Source organism: Sebastes umbrosus, chromosome 19, assembly GCF_015220745.1.
Source record: "Sebastes umbrosus isolate fSebUmb1 chromosome 19, fSebUmb1.pri, whole genome shotgun sequence".
Classification (NCBI taxonomy): Eukaryota; Metazoa; Chordata; class Actinopteri; order Perciformes; family Sebastidae; genus Sebastes; species Sebastes umbrosus.
Window position 1 is genome coordinate 26,971,153 of NC_051287.1, and position 13,166 is coordinate 26,984,318.

The following is a 13,166-nucleotide window of genomic DNA, read 5'->3' on the forward strand; positions in this document are numbered from 1 at the left end:
CATTTAGTTTACCGTTGTGATCAGCATCAGCCATTAACAGTACAGAACCATTGAGCAGGAGCCAAACATTTGAGTGTTTCAGGTGAACTTATGTACAGCCTAAGGGATGACATTACTTCCTGTTCCTCTGTAGGGCCAAAACGCCCAAGACTCAACGATAAAGGCTTCTATTAAGACGTATTGCAGCATATGGGGCTAAATGAGAAATTGGAGGAAAGAATATGTCTGCTGAGCCCAGAAAGAAACCGGGGAGATGTGAATAGAGCTACCCGTTATATCAGAAATCACAGGTAAAAGTCAAAATGTCTTACCTGTTGAAGAGACCAATGGAGGGATGAATTAAATCCACATGGCAGCAAACAAGAAAAACAAAAAATGCAAGTTAGACCAGCTGCTGCTGAAAAAGACAAATATTGTCCTACCAAGTTGTATTCATTTCTCAGTAGCATTTAAAGTTTGAACATGGTAGTTTAAGAACAAAGACATCTACTCTGTGTATGTTAGCATATTTTCATAAAGCAAGAAAATGCCATAATCTCCTATATATCTCCTATATATTCCTTTAACAGACGCTCAGTGTTTTCACCCACAAACTGTTTGAACATCAATTACATGGACACACAAATGAAAACACAATGAGCACCGGTGACTGAGATAAAAAGAGAGTTCAAAATATATAGTGCTGTGAAGTGAAATGTCCCCAAACCAAGTAAGTCTCTTTTAAGCTCTAAAACACTACTTAGAAATGCTGGAGAAGTATCCAGCTGAGGGGAAAATGGAACTAATTCCACTTTCACAGCAAAAATAAAAGACAAAGAGAGATGTATTGATTCTCAGCACAGCTCACTCTATTGTCTCAAAATGGATAGTGGGTCTCACACAGAAAGTGGCACATACTGGCTGGCTATTACACCTAAAATATAGCCAGCCATTAGAGCCAAACACCTCCGAATGAGTCACGGAGACGACCAGCAGGTGATAAGGAACCATAAAGATTCAGGGACTGAGAGGCTGGGCTAAACGTGTTGGTCTGGAGATGACTAAATATTTCTGTATGGATTAGGAGCAGTGACAAGAGACTAAATTGATAGCGACTGCCGCTTGAGTCTCCTTGGGCAGATAATAGTTTACCCTCTAAAAGACAACATGACTTTATTTTATTATATATATATATATATATATATATATGTCTAATAAAGTCACTGCTGCGTTGGTGTAAACAGCAACAAACTTATAGATGTCAGACAGACGAGAGAGGGAATCTTTTTCTTTGTTCTGGTACTGCAAAGTTGAACTGGTGGTGAACTGTATTGCATTAAACAGAGAGGCGTTTCTATTATTTAGCCTATCCTCATTGATATAGATGGGATGGACAAAATAGCAGAAACACCTGTCAGTATATCTTAATAGAAGTCAACTGCACCACAGCAGCCTCCAAAATGACCATGCAGTTGAATCAACACCAGTTTCAACAAAACCTGAACATTATAACCTTCATGAAGGTAGGATTTACTGTAGGACTGTTGTATTAGACCGCATTAGTTTTAGCTAGGTGTACCTAACAAACTGGCAACTGAGCGTACATGGGGATATAGTGTAGAGCAGGGGTTCTCAAACTTTTTGGGGCCAGGGACTCCTTACGGGGGAGAAACTTTTCCAAGGATGCCCTCATAATTCTAACACAGATTAAGCATAATGCTTACTACCATTGGTACTCTTAGATGCAGTTGGAACTATTTGTATTTTAAAACCTTTCAACCTAAATACTTCAGAACTGTTTCTCAGTGATAAACAGAAACACATTTCAGTTTGAATCATGTTAAGATGAGATGAGATAATCCTTTATTAGTCCCACAGCGGGGACATTTGCAATGCTATTAATGTGAAACCCACTTCTATACTGTTAAACAGAGGGTGATTTTTATTAAAGATTGCATTTGGACTCAACTTAACAACATTTAACCTAAATTTCAAGTAACTGAACTTCTTTCAGAAAATGAACAGTAGTTAGACGGCATAGCCCTAACAAATCCAGATATTTAAAGTTATCAGTCTAAAGCTGCTTCAAATAAAATGTTTATTTCAAACACGTAAAATAAAAAAATAAAAAAGAGTGGACAGCCAGAAAAAAGTAGTATTTATATACAATGAAAAGTATGAGCAAAAGAAATTGTCAAACACTTAATGCCTTGGTTTACATATTGGAAAAGGAGTGAGAAGAAGTTCAAACTTATTTAATCTCCCCCTTCTCCATAAATCATTCATTGATAATTAACCAGCTTCCTTATTGAGCCATACATATACTCAAATTAATTTTCCTAAACTTGTCTAAATATAATTACCTTTTATCTCTGTCATACAGAAATATAAATTAATTACTGATATAATTATCCTTCTCAAAAAATATATTCATTATCAATCCAGAATACCAATTAATTACTTATAATGTATCTTAATCAAAATACAAATTCATTATATATATATATATACATACATACTTGTTTCATTGGCGTAAATGGTCCCCATCTGTAGATATGTCTTTTTAATGATACAGCACAATTTTATGATTTATAGCAAATTATTTTGCTGAACCCATGACAGAGCGCCACGGACGTCTGGTGAGCCCCGGACCCCACTTTGAGAATCACTATTCTAGAGCTACAACTAACAATTATTTTCATTATTGATTAATCTGCAGATTATTTCCTAATTATTCATTTAGTCTATATATGTCAGAACAGAGCTCAAAATGGCCAACACAAATACCAAAAGTCAAGGGCAATGTTAAAAAAGTCCAAATCCATAAATATTCAATTTACTATCAAATAAAATAAATAAAAGCAGCACAGCCTCACAAATGACAACCTGGAACTGGCTTTTTAATTTATAGATTATCAAAATGTTTTTAATTAGTGATCTGCTGTTTCAGCTGTAGATACAGACAGTGCAAACTATTCATAATAAGTCAAGAATGGACTTCACATCTGCATGTATAGTGTATATATATCCTGTAGATTCAGAATGAGCCAAATGTCACATCAAACCTGTACCACTACTGACCCCTTGTGGAGAATATGGTAATGTGCAGCTGGTGGTGACAGCACTCTATTAGGACACTTCAAACCGTCCTGTTGTTAGATGGCTTCAACAGACGCAGACACATAACATGCACTGTGGGAATGGCCGTGGATCATCATACGACAGGACCAGTATTTACTGCACCACACTGTGAGGAAAACTAAGTAAATAAGTCCCTTATAAAAATCTAAATGACTACAACTGCACTGCACTAGACTCAAATTCTTGTTGCGGTTGGCTTTTAATTACACAGGAACGCAGTAAGAAAACAGATAGAGGTAATCACATAGTTTTATAGCGGATACATCATTGTGGTACACTTTGATATATCACGCTGGCTCCGACACAACATCTTAATAGTACTGTCCAATCAATTCTAAATGAATCCACAAAAACATTGGCGTAGAGGGGATAAACAGATGGACGGAGGAATCAACCACCCCTCTCTAACAACAGATAATGGAGGGGCTTGTCTGCTCTCATCACAGAGAAGGTGGAGTGTCTGAGTGGACTAAAGGGATGTCCGTGAGAAGATCAAAGCCCAGCCAGTCTCTGGTTATCTGAAGTGACTTTTAACGAATACACAGATATACGGAATTTGAAACATCCCTTAAGTTGTTAGCCACTACTTCCAAATCTAGTGAGCTAGTCATTAAAGGGTGTCCATTATCTTTTTTGATATTATTCTGTAGCTTTACAGTGGGGTTCCTTTACCCAAGCCTCTCTAAAAACTTGATGTGACCCGACGTAGGTTTCTGCATGAGGACGCTGCTGCGTGTACAGTATACTGTATATACAACCTTATAGTCTATGTATTATTGTTACATACAGTAACTTAGATGGCGGTCGGCGTGCTCACTGTTTGGAGAAGCAGACAGGAGTACCGGCAGGAAGCTAAGCAACGTACTGCTGTGTGGACGCCACGTTAGTTCAGATTTGGAAGTCACACAATAACACAAACTAACTAACCGATCGAGTTCTGTGAGTTAAAATAACTATTTTTGTGAATGGAGTCTGGTCTGTAGCTTTGAAGACCACAATATAACAGCTTCAGTTCCCCGTAGGAAAGGGCTGTCTGATGGCGAGGTAAAGCGGTGAAAATATTCTAAAATTAGCGCACAATTAAATGGATATGATTTTTTTTTAGGTGGCTAAAATACATTTGACATTGGACATACCCGTCCACGGCTGCTTTATCTCACCGTCATACAGCCCTTTCCCGACAGGAAACTGAAGCCATTATATCGCTCTCCTCAGAGCCACCAGACTCCATTCACAAAAGTCTTCATTTGATCTGGCAGTAAACGGGAGTATACATACAACCCCACTTAAAAAATCCAAACTAACCCTTTCAGTTGTCTCCAAACTTAGCACAGCTGGCTTTCACTCATCTAGTGCTAACGTTCACATTATTCATAACCTTATTGATTAGTAGGGGTGTAACGATTCATCTACTACATCGATGTATCGATTTATATTCCTACGATCCAACTACATCGATAGGTACTCGGCAAGTTGTCCTTCGCAGGAGACGTATATCGATATAAAATCGATTTAAAACGCAAATATTGATTGTATGGATACTAAGGATTTGCAACTTGTATTTAAGGATGATAAACGTTATATCAAAGTGTTTTTGAGCACTTTTATTAGTAAAGAAATGTTAAACGTTAATCCGGTTCATTCTCCAGACATGTGCCAGTTTGCCAGCTCTGCCCTCTGCAGCGCGAATACACATCCATGGCGTGAATGCAGACAAACGGAGCACTGGACTCCTCGCTCTCTCACTCGGTAACGGCGTGGAGGGAGACGGGCAAAAACATGCATGAGCTGCAGAGGAGCCGGTCGACGGACTTTCATTTTGGGGGCATTACGTGAGCAGGCGCTATCAGTCCACTTGACGAGGGCGGCTTCACCTACAGGAGCTTTCCCCGTGTGCTGTCGTTTTTTCATTCAGAAAAAATTACTTTTCTTTCCCCGTCATGATATCTATGTTTCATGTACGAGAAGACCCCAAATGAACCCTGTAGGTGGATTACTGGATCACTATCAGCTGTTTGATCACTATCAGCTGTTTGATCACCATCAGCTGTTTGATCACCATCAGCTGTTTGATCACCATCAGCTGTTTGATCACCATCAGCTGTTTGATCACTATCAGCTGTTTGATCACCATCAGCTGTTTGATCACCATCAGCTGTTTGATCACTATCAGCTGTTTTATCTCTGTAGCATAGCATGTAGGACAGAAGCAGCAGGTTAAACCACTGTTCATTTAACTTGAATAGAAGTTGGTTTATTATATGTAGTGTTAAATATTTCACTGCCTTGTATCTTGAGAACTGAAGCAGCAGGTCCTGCAGTTGCACTTTTTATTATTTTCTAATAAAAGCTGTATGTATTTGCCATTAATCGTTGTTTATCCCTTGTGGATCCCTGTTTATATCCATAATTCATTTTTACAAGAAAAACTTTTAGGAATCCTGACCTGCTCTGTCCAGTATATTTATTTCACAGTCACACTGAGTGAAATTTTGGCAAAAATAAGTTACTGTATCGATTTCAAATCATTGAATCGTATCGTATCGCTCTAGATGAGCCAAATATCGTCCTTGAATCGTATCGGAACCATGGAAATCATATCGTATCGTTACACCCCTATTGATTAGCTTCGATTAGCTTACTTTGGTAAACTGCGTCACTGCTTTTTGGAACAGCTGAGTGGGCGTTTCCATTTGAAACAGAACGTAGATGGACCCTCCCTTTAAAGTTGGCCGCATAAAACAAATCTCTCTCTCTGATCCCAAGGTTCAACCATACTAACTCACCACTCCTGCTGCTATAGTGACAGACTGGTGCCATCTATCCATGCTGCCTTTCCTTCCTCCTCTTATTCAAGCTGCCCACTCCCTCTTGGCCCCAGAGTAAAGGCCAAATTGCAGAATGTACTATCCCAAGCAGAACTCATTATACAAGACTAGGGACAGACAGAGAACAGAGGAGTCTGTGTGACACTGTTGGTCAGAGACAAACAGATATGCAAGATGGAGGAAGAGGAGGAGGAGGAGGAGGAGGAGGAGAGGTGGGTGAATTCTTTTTTTTTTTTTAGCAATGATTAAAGGAATAACGAGCACAAATATGTAGTGAGAGAGGGAGAAAGAGATGAGAGAGGTCTTGCTAATGAAGCAACCCCTTGAGACGAGCACAAACAGACCTCTGGCAATGTTGTTTGCAAATTTAATATCAAATGTGCCACAAAGTCAGTCATACACATTCAAGCACCATCATGCTCAGTCACAAGCTCCTGGTATGCACATTGTGTCTGTATATCATCATAGGAAAACAAGTGGTTAGTGGAGAACTAGTGGTTACTCTAAGATGGGGAAAACTAAAACCTGCATGTTTGAAATGAACGTAAATCATCTGCACCCTGCCCTGCATGACTGTCACCTGATCCTGTCCATGCTATGACACAAGTCTATCCAACGAGGGGATTTCCATCCTATGATCAGATAGAAAAGCATTCTCTGAGAAATGCTTGTAATAAAATGTCCACAATTCTGAATACCACATCTGAAAGTTGATTGTGTTTCAACAACAGATGAGCAGCTGGAAAAACAAAAACAAAACAGTGAATAAGACAGCTAACAGAGCTAACAGAGTTAACTGAGCTAACAGAGCTAACCGAGCTAACAGAGCTAACCGAGCTAACTGAGCTAACAGAGCTAGCAGAGCTAACAGAGCTAACAGAGCTAACCGAGCTAACCGAGCTAACAGAGCTAGCTGAGCTAACAGAGCTAGCAGAGCTAACAGAGCTAACCGAGCTAACAGAGCTAACAGAGCTAGCTGAGCTAACAGAGCTAACAGAGCTAGCTGAGCTAACAGAGCTAGCTGAGCTAACAGAGCTAACAGAGCTAACAGAGCTAGCTGAGCTAACAGAGCTAACAGAGCTAACAGAGCTAGCTGAGCTAACAGAGCTAGCAGAGCTAACAGAGCTAACAGAGCTAACCAAGCTAACTGAGCTAACAGAGCTAACCAAGCTAACAGAGCTAACAGAGCTAGCAGAGCTAACCAAGCTAACAGAGCTAACAGAGCTAGCAGAGCTAACCAAGCTAACAGAGCTAACAGAGCTAGCAGAGCTAACCAAGCTAACTGAGCTAACAGAGCTAGCAGAGCTAACAGAGCTAACAGGGATAAGGGGGCTAACAGAGCTAGCAGAGCTAACAGAGCTAACAGAGCTAACAGAGCTAATAGAGCTAGCAGGGCTAACAGGGCTAACAGAGCTAGCAGAGCTAACAGAGCTAATAGAGCCAGCAGAGCTAACAGAGCTAACAGAGCTAATAGAGCTAGCAGGGCTAACAGGGCTAACAGGGCTAACAGAGCTAGCAGGGCTAACAGAGCTAACAGAGCTAACAGAGCTAATAGAGCCAGCAGAGGGCTAACAGTCATCCATTTGTGCAGGTGCTGGCAAAGACATGACCGTTGTCTGCTCACGCTTATCTATCTCCCTCTCCCGTTCTGTCTACAAATAAAGCTTATTATTATATTCAGAGTTTCACATATAATGTGGACAACATCCAGGTCTGAGAAGTGAAGCCAGTGCAGAAGTGCCTTAAACCTGCATTCTGTCTACCAGCCAGCAGGGGGCGACTCCTCTGGTTGTATAGAAGTCTATGAGAAAATGAGCCTACTTCTCTCTTGATTTATTACCTCAGTAAACATTGTGAACATGAGTTTATGGTCTCAATCTCTAGTTTCAAGTCTTCTTCAATACAGCATGATGTTCATTTAGTAAATGATGGTCCCATTTAGAGTCAGATAGACCATAAAGCAGGGGGTGCTTTAGGGCGGGGCTACCTTGTGATTGACAGGTCGCTACCACGGCGTTGTCCGGTCTGGGAGTCGTCTGTGTTTTCGTCGTAAAACTTTAGCCCTTTCACAGTGTGTTTTCACTTCATGAAAGTTAATTATAACATTTTGGTCGCCTAAAAATGTCTTATTCAGTGTTTAGTTGTACTTAGTCCACCCTCTCGTGTCACCTCTGGTTGCAAAAAACAACAACAACATGGCAACGGCCAAAATCTCAGATGGTAACAGACAAAATGTCGACCTCAAGGCTTCAAAACGACCACGTCCACTTATATGCAATCTATGAATGTAATGTGAAAAGCAAAAAAAGATGAGAACAAAGTCCTTAACAAAGAACAAGGTCGGCTCCGTGAAGAAAAAAACATGATTCTTATTTTCAGGTGATTAGATAAAATATACTTATTAATATTATATTCCATTTCTGACAATAGATCCCCCGAAATGCTGCACACTGTTCCTTTAAGTTCAAAAGGCATACAAAAAAACATACAGGAAAAATAAGTAGTATGAGCATTTAGGATTATTGAAAAAACTGTACTTCATATCCCAGCAACCTGCTCCACACCTCTAAGTTGAGTATCAGGTGCTATAGTGTTATTTCATAGCATGCTTATTGGTAGTCTGACTGTGCAGGCCTAAGCTTAGCCAGTGGTTTCTCCTGTGGCTGTGAACCTCTGGTCTTATCTCCCTCCTCCACTGGTGGGCTTCAGATCTTATAGGCCCCTCATAGAGCCCCAACACATTAGTGCAGCTCACACCAGAGGGGGATCCTATGAGATTGAGGTCTGCTGACACCTTTTATGTTTACCAAATACCAGCTTATATTATATAGCAGCCAACAATACAGACAACACCTAACCTGAGATTGTTGACCAATGCTTGTAGTTAGAGTGTGTGTAAAAGCATTTAATTCAGTTGTGTCAATGCAATAAGCAAGAAATGGCTTCTTTATGAGCCAAAGTGCTTGAAATTAATTGCACTTCATTTGCTAAATAAATTTCACATGCAGCGTTTGGCTTGTAACTCTGAAACTATTTAAAAACCTAACTAGGGCTGCAGCTAATTATTTTTGATACTTTATCAACCTGTCAGTTATTTTCTTGATTAATTGATTAATCATTATGTGTAAGAAACTTGTGAAAAATGCCTATGACAATTCCCCAAAGCCTAGGGTAATGTTTCTCTATTTATTACACAGCTGTGTTGAATACTCGATTCTGATTGGTCAATCACAGTGTTCTGCGATCTGTAATTTCTGTATAACAGACCGTTGCTATGTATAACAGACCGTTGCTATGTATAACAGACCGTTGCTATGGGCACAGCTCTGATGTCGGACTCTGGCGGACCGTTTTTGTGTCAAAATATTGATTTTTTCAGTAAGTAGCCGTGTAATAAGCGGGATAGTGTACAGCTAGCGGGTCATTGTTGTGAAGAATCCCCGACAGGGCGATGCTGCACCCCGACCAAAGAATGTTTGGTCTATTCGCCTGATTAACCACTTGATTATCACAACAGTTGGATATTAATTACCTGTTGATCAAATTATTGACTTGGGATTTTAGCAGTAATTCTACCTCATACGTTTAGCCCTGTCTCTGTCACACTGAGTGACCGTGGGGCCATGTGCAACGCTCATCAAAGAGACAATGTCAGGATTACAGTGTGAATAGTCCACATTCTGTTGTTGACATTTAAGCGAATGCTTACACGGTGAAATCAATCCTCTGTAGATCAAACAAATAAGCACCCGGCTTGCAAACACACTGGCAGAACAACACACACACACACACACACACACACACACACACAGAAAGGATTATTGGCTGGTTAGGCACACATCTGCATTATCATCTCTACCAGAGACAGATAAATGGAGGCTTCATCGATCCCACTGAGATCTATATGCACATGTTTATACGGTGTAAGCTCTCCACAGGTGTCCATCTCCTTTAAGTAATCCTGTTCTTATTCAATCTACTTGGCAACTCCCCTTTAAATCCCAGGTCAAGCAACACGCTCTGGGAGAGGGATGGAAGAACAGAAGCAGAAATGAGTGTTGCACTGTGTCACGAGGCTTTTGAGGAACTTTGCAATATGGAGAACAGTTTGTTGCTACATGACTGAGGCTACAAAACAAACAAAACTCACGTCTATTCTCTTGAACAGTACCGTTACTTCAATTGTCTTTTGAATGTACTGTGAGCTCCATATTTCTTAGTTTCCTATTTTTGTCTAGGGATGTCACCATACCAGGAATTTCATAGTCAATACCAGTGAAATTCCAGTATTCACAATACCAATTCTGTTAAAAACAAAAGTTAAAAATAAATTCCATGTACTTCAACATATACTCCTTTATTACCGTTTGCATACTGGTTTTTGTTAGGAAGTTGAACAGGTCATAATTCCCTCTTTATTATCTAATTTATATTGCCATTTTAACCAAACATCTCCTTCAAACAACTGGATTTATTCAGGTTTCTAAAAAAAAAAAAAACATTTTACAAGATTACTTATAAACACATCATGAATAGGACGAGCAGTTAATGTTAGCAGCCGGAACACGGAGCTAACAGCTAACATCAACCAGCTCTCGTCATGCCAACATACATTTGTTGTTCGCAATGTAGCATTTTCAGGGAAAAAATAAAGGGTACGTCCCCTGCACACGTCGATTCCAAACACATTTTCCATCGTCCCCGGGACGACGGGACGGCATTAGTCTCAAGCCCTGACGTTACCTGCAGTATGGACTTATCGGTTCTTGTGACATCCCTCAATCAGTAGTCATATTGGTTGCATTTTTGACAACTGACCCTGCTTCATTGCAATAGGCTGAAAGCAAGTCAATTATTAGAGTTTATACAAGGTGCTGAAATAATCCGCCCATAACTAATCCAAATGATTTTTTGTAAGTACTAGTCTTTGCTCTGACAGGACAGGCTATAAAGATGCAGAAAAACAAATGAGAGGACAGAGAGAGCCAGGAAGCCGGGTTTATAGGTAACGAAACCTGTCATTACAGAAGTGGGACTGTAGTGCTTCAATTATCCTCCTCTTTAGTTCATTCCTAAGCTTTTTATTGCTGCTCTTTATACCATCCCCCTCTCTTTGTACGTGTAAAGAAGAATCACCATTTGTCGTTCTTTCCTTTAATTGCTCACTTTCTTTTGTTCGCTCACTCAGGTTCCCATTAACACGGCACGGAACTCTACCTCTAACAAAGCAAAAGTGGGACAAAACAAAGCTCGTTTGTGCCGATTTGTTGTCGTGGCATTAAATGGAGTGGGTTACTTAAATATACATATCTAATATGTCATAATTAGGGCTGCCTCCTCTTAGGTGATTAGTCGATTAATCAGATGTTTTGGTATTAGTCAACTAAGATTTCTTTAGTAGATTAGTTGTTTTTTATGCTGAATGACTTATTTCCAAGAAACTTTATGAGCACTTCTCTGATAAACACTCTTTGTTAATCTATTAGTCGACACAATCGTATCGTGTTAGTCAACTAAGAATTTCATTTGTCGAGGATGGCCCTACTCATAATATCTGATCTTGTTTTTGTCTTGGTTTGTTCTGTAATACTTCATGTTCTTTATGTTGGAATTTATGGAATTCGGTCACAGCCCACGTAAGGGGGCTGTGACCGAATTCAGCCACAGAGACCCCTTTGTCATATGAACAATAGGCATAACTTGTTAAATGGCCATGTAAAATTGAAGTGGCCCACAGAGTGAGGCTAAGGAGGGGTGACTGGGGATTTGGCAGCGATACAGGCGACACTGAGGCCGGCTGAAACTTTATCCATCAACCACTGATCTTTGATATGTGCTGACTTTTAATCAGCACCTGCATGTACTGTACACAGTCTGTCACACAAGCACTCGCTTCCATCTCTCTAATTGTAGTCAATGTGCTGCAAAAATGTCTATGCATGAACGCACAAACACAAAGAGCCTGGACCTTATAGAGGTGGTCCTCTTGAAACAAAGGCAAACATACACTCATGTTGGGCCGTGCAATGATGATGACTCAACAAATTACATTGGGATTTGTGAGGGGAGGGCTGTCCAGTGAGGTTTGGGGGGGTTGGGTATGGACGGGACGGTTACTATAGAACACACTGTCGACAGCACCGTTTCTGGAAAGAGATGCTGCTGTTGAATTTTCTACATGTCATTTTTTTTTTGCATTGAATTTATGATTCACATCAACTTTTGAAATGTCTGTCATACATAAAAATAGATACATCTTTGCATTGAGGCAACTACAGTACAGTATTTGGTGTTTTCATTAGAAGGCTTATACTATATATTGTGATTCTACAGTGGAAACAATATTTGGAGCTTTCTAATAGCTTTCCTGTTTGCTCTGCAGCAATGCATTCAGGTTAATAAGTCCACCATAAGATCACAATGCCCCATGAGAAGATTTAAATAATAAGATTTAAAGCGTGTTATGGCCACAGCAAGCCAAAGACATTCTGCAGTCATTCTACAGTTGATTGGTCAGTGGGAGACAGTCTGAAAGCAGATGTTTGGAGCCGTGTTTGCATCGCTGTGATACTGGAGGAGACGGAGTGGAGCTCTGACAGGGTGCGATTTAGATGTCAGGAGGTGGAGCTCAGCTCCGGTGGGCTCCGGCCCAGTTTAACCCCAGATTGTACCCCAGAGCCTTACATACAGTAATTTATCCTTTTGATCTGTGTTCAATACAAGTTCACAGCAGGGAGTTCCTGGGCGGACCTGCAGCACCAACATGAGACTGACAGCATCAGATAGATGACAGAATAAGAGAAGATACTAATTAAACAGTGTATTGCGGTCAGTTTTTAGTTAGACGGTGATCTTTGTTGATAGCTTCTAATTTTGTCCCCAAAATGTTGTTACTGCTCCTATTTTTTAGCATGCTAACACGCTAAACTAAGCTAGTGAACATGGTAAACATTATACCTGCCTAATATCAGCATGTTAGCATTGTCAGTGTAAGCATGTTAGTATGCTGACGTTAGCATTTAGTTCGAAGCACTGTTTGCACGGCTGTAGACTGTGTTCCAATCATCAAAAAAATGACTTTTCCTTGACCTCGATGGAAAATGTAATGAGATCAAGGAAATATGTAAAGGAGGAATCATAAGGATTTAGGAAAAGACGCCTGCAGTGCTAAAAAAACATGACTGAACTTACACAAGGCTACGTAAATATGCAACGATA

General features: G+C 40.1%; 1 protein-coding gene across 7 annotated transcripts in view; it reads right to left on the reverse strand.

Moving 5' to 3' along the window:
* Positions 1-13,166, reverse strand: part of LOC119478810 (disabled homolog 2-interacting protein-like) — a 212,994-nt gene that overhangs the window by 139,209 nt on the left and 60,619 nt on the right. Inside the window, exon 1 of one of the 7 annotated variants that reach the window (XM_037753797.1) lies at positions 5,907-5,925. The exons of the other annotated variants lie outside the window; for them this stretch is intronic. The gene's annotated coding sequence lies outside the window, so the exon portion shown is untranslated. Of the gene's footprint in view, positions 1-5,906; positions 5,926-13,166 lie in introns of those variants that run through there. 7 annotated transcript variants of the gene reach the window in all.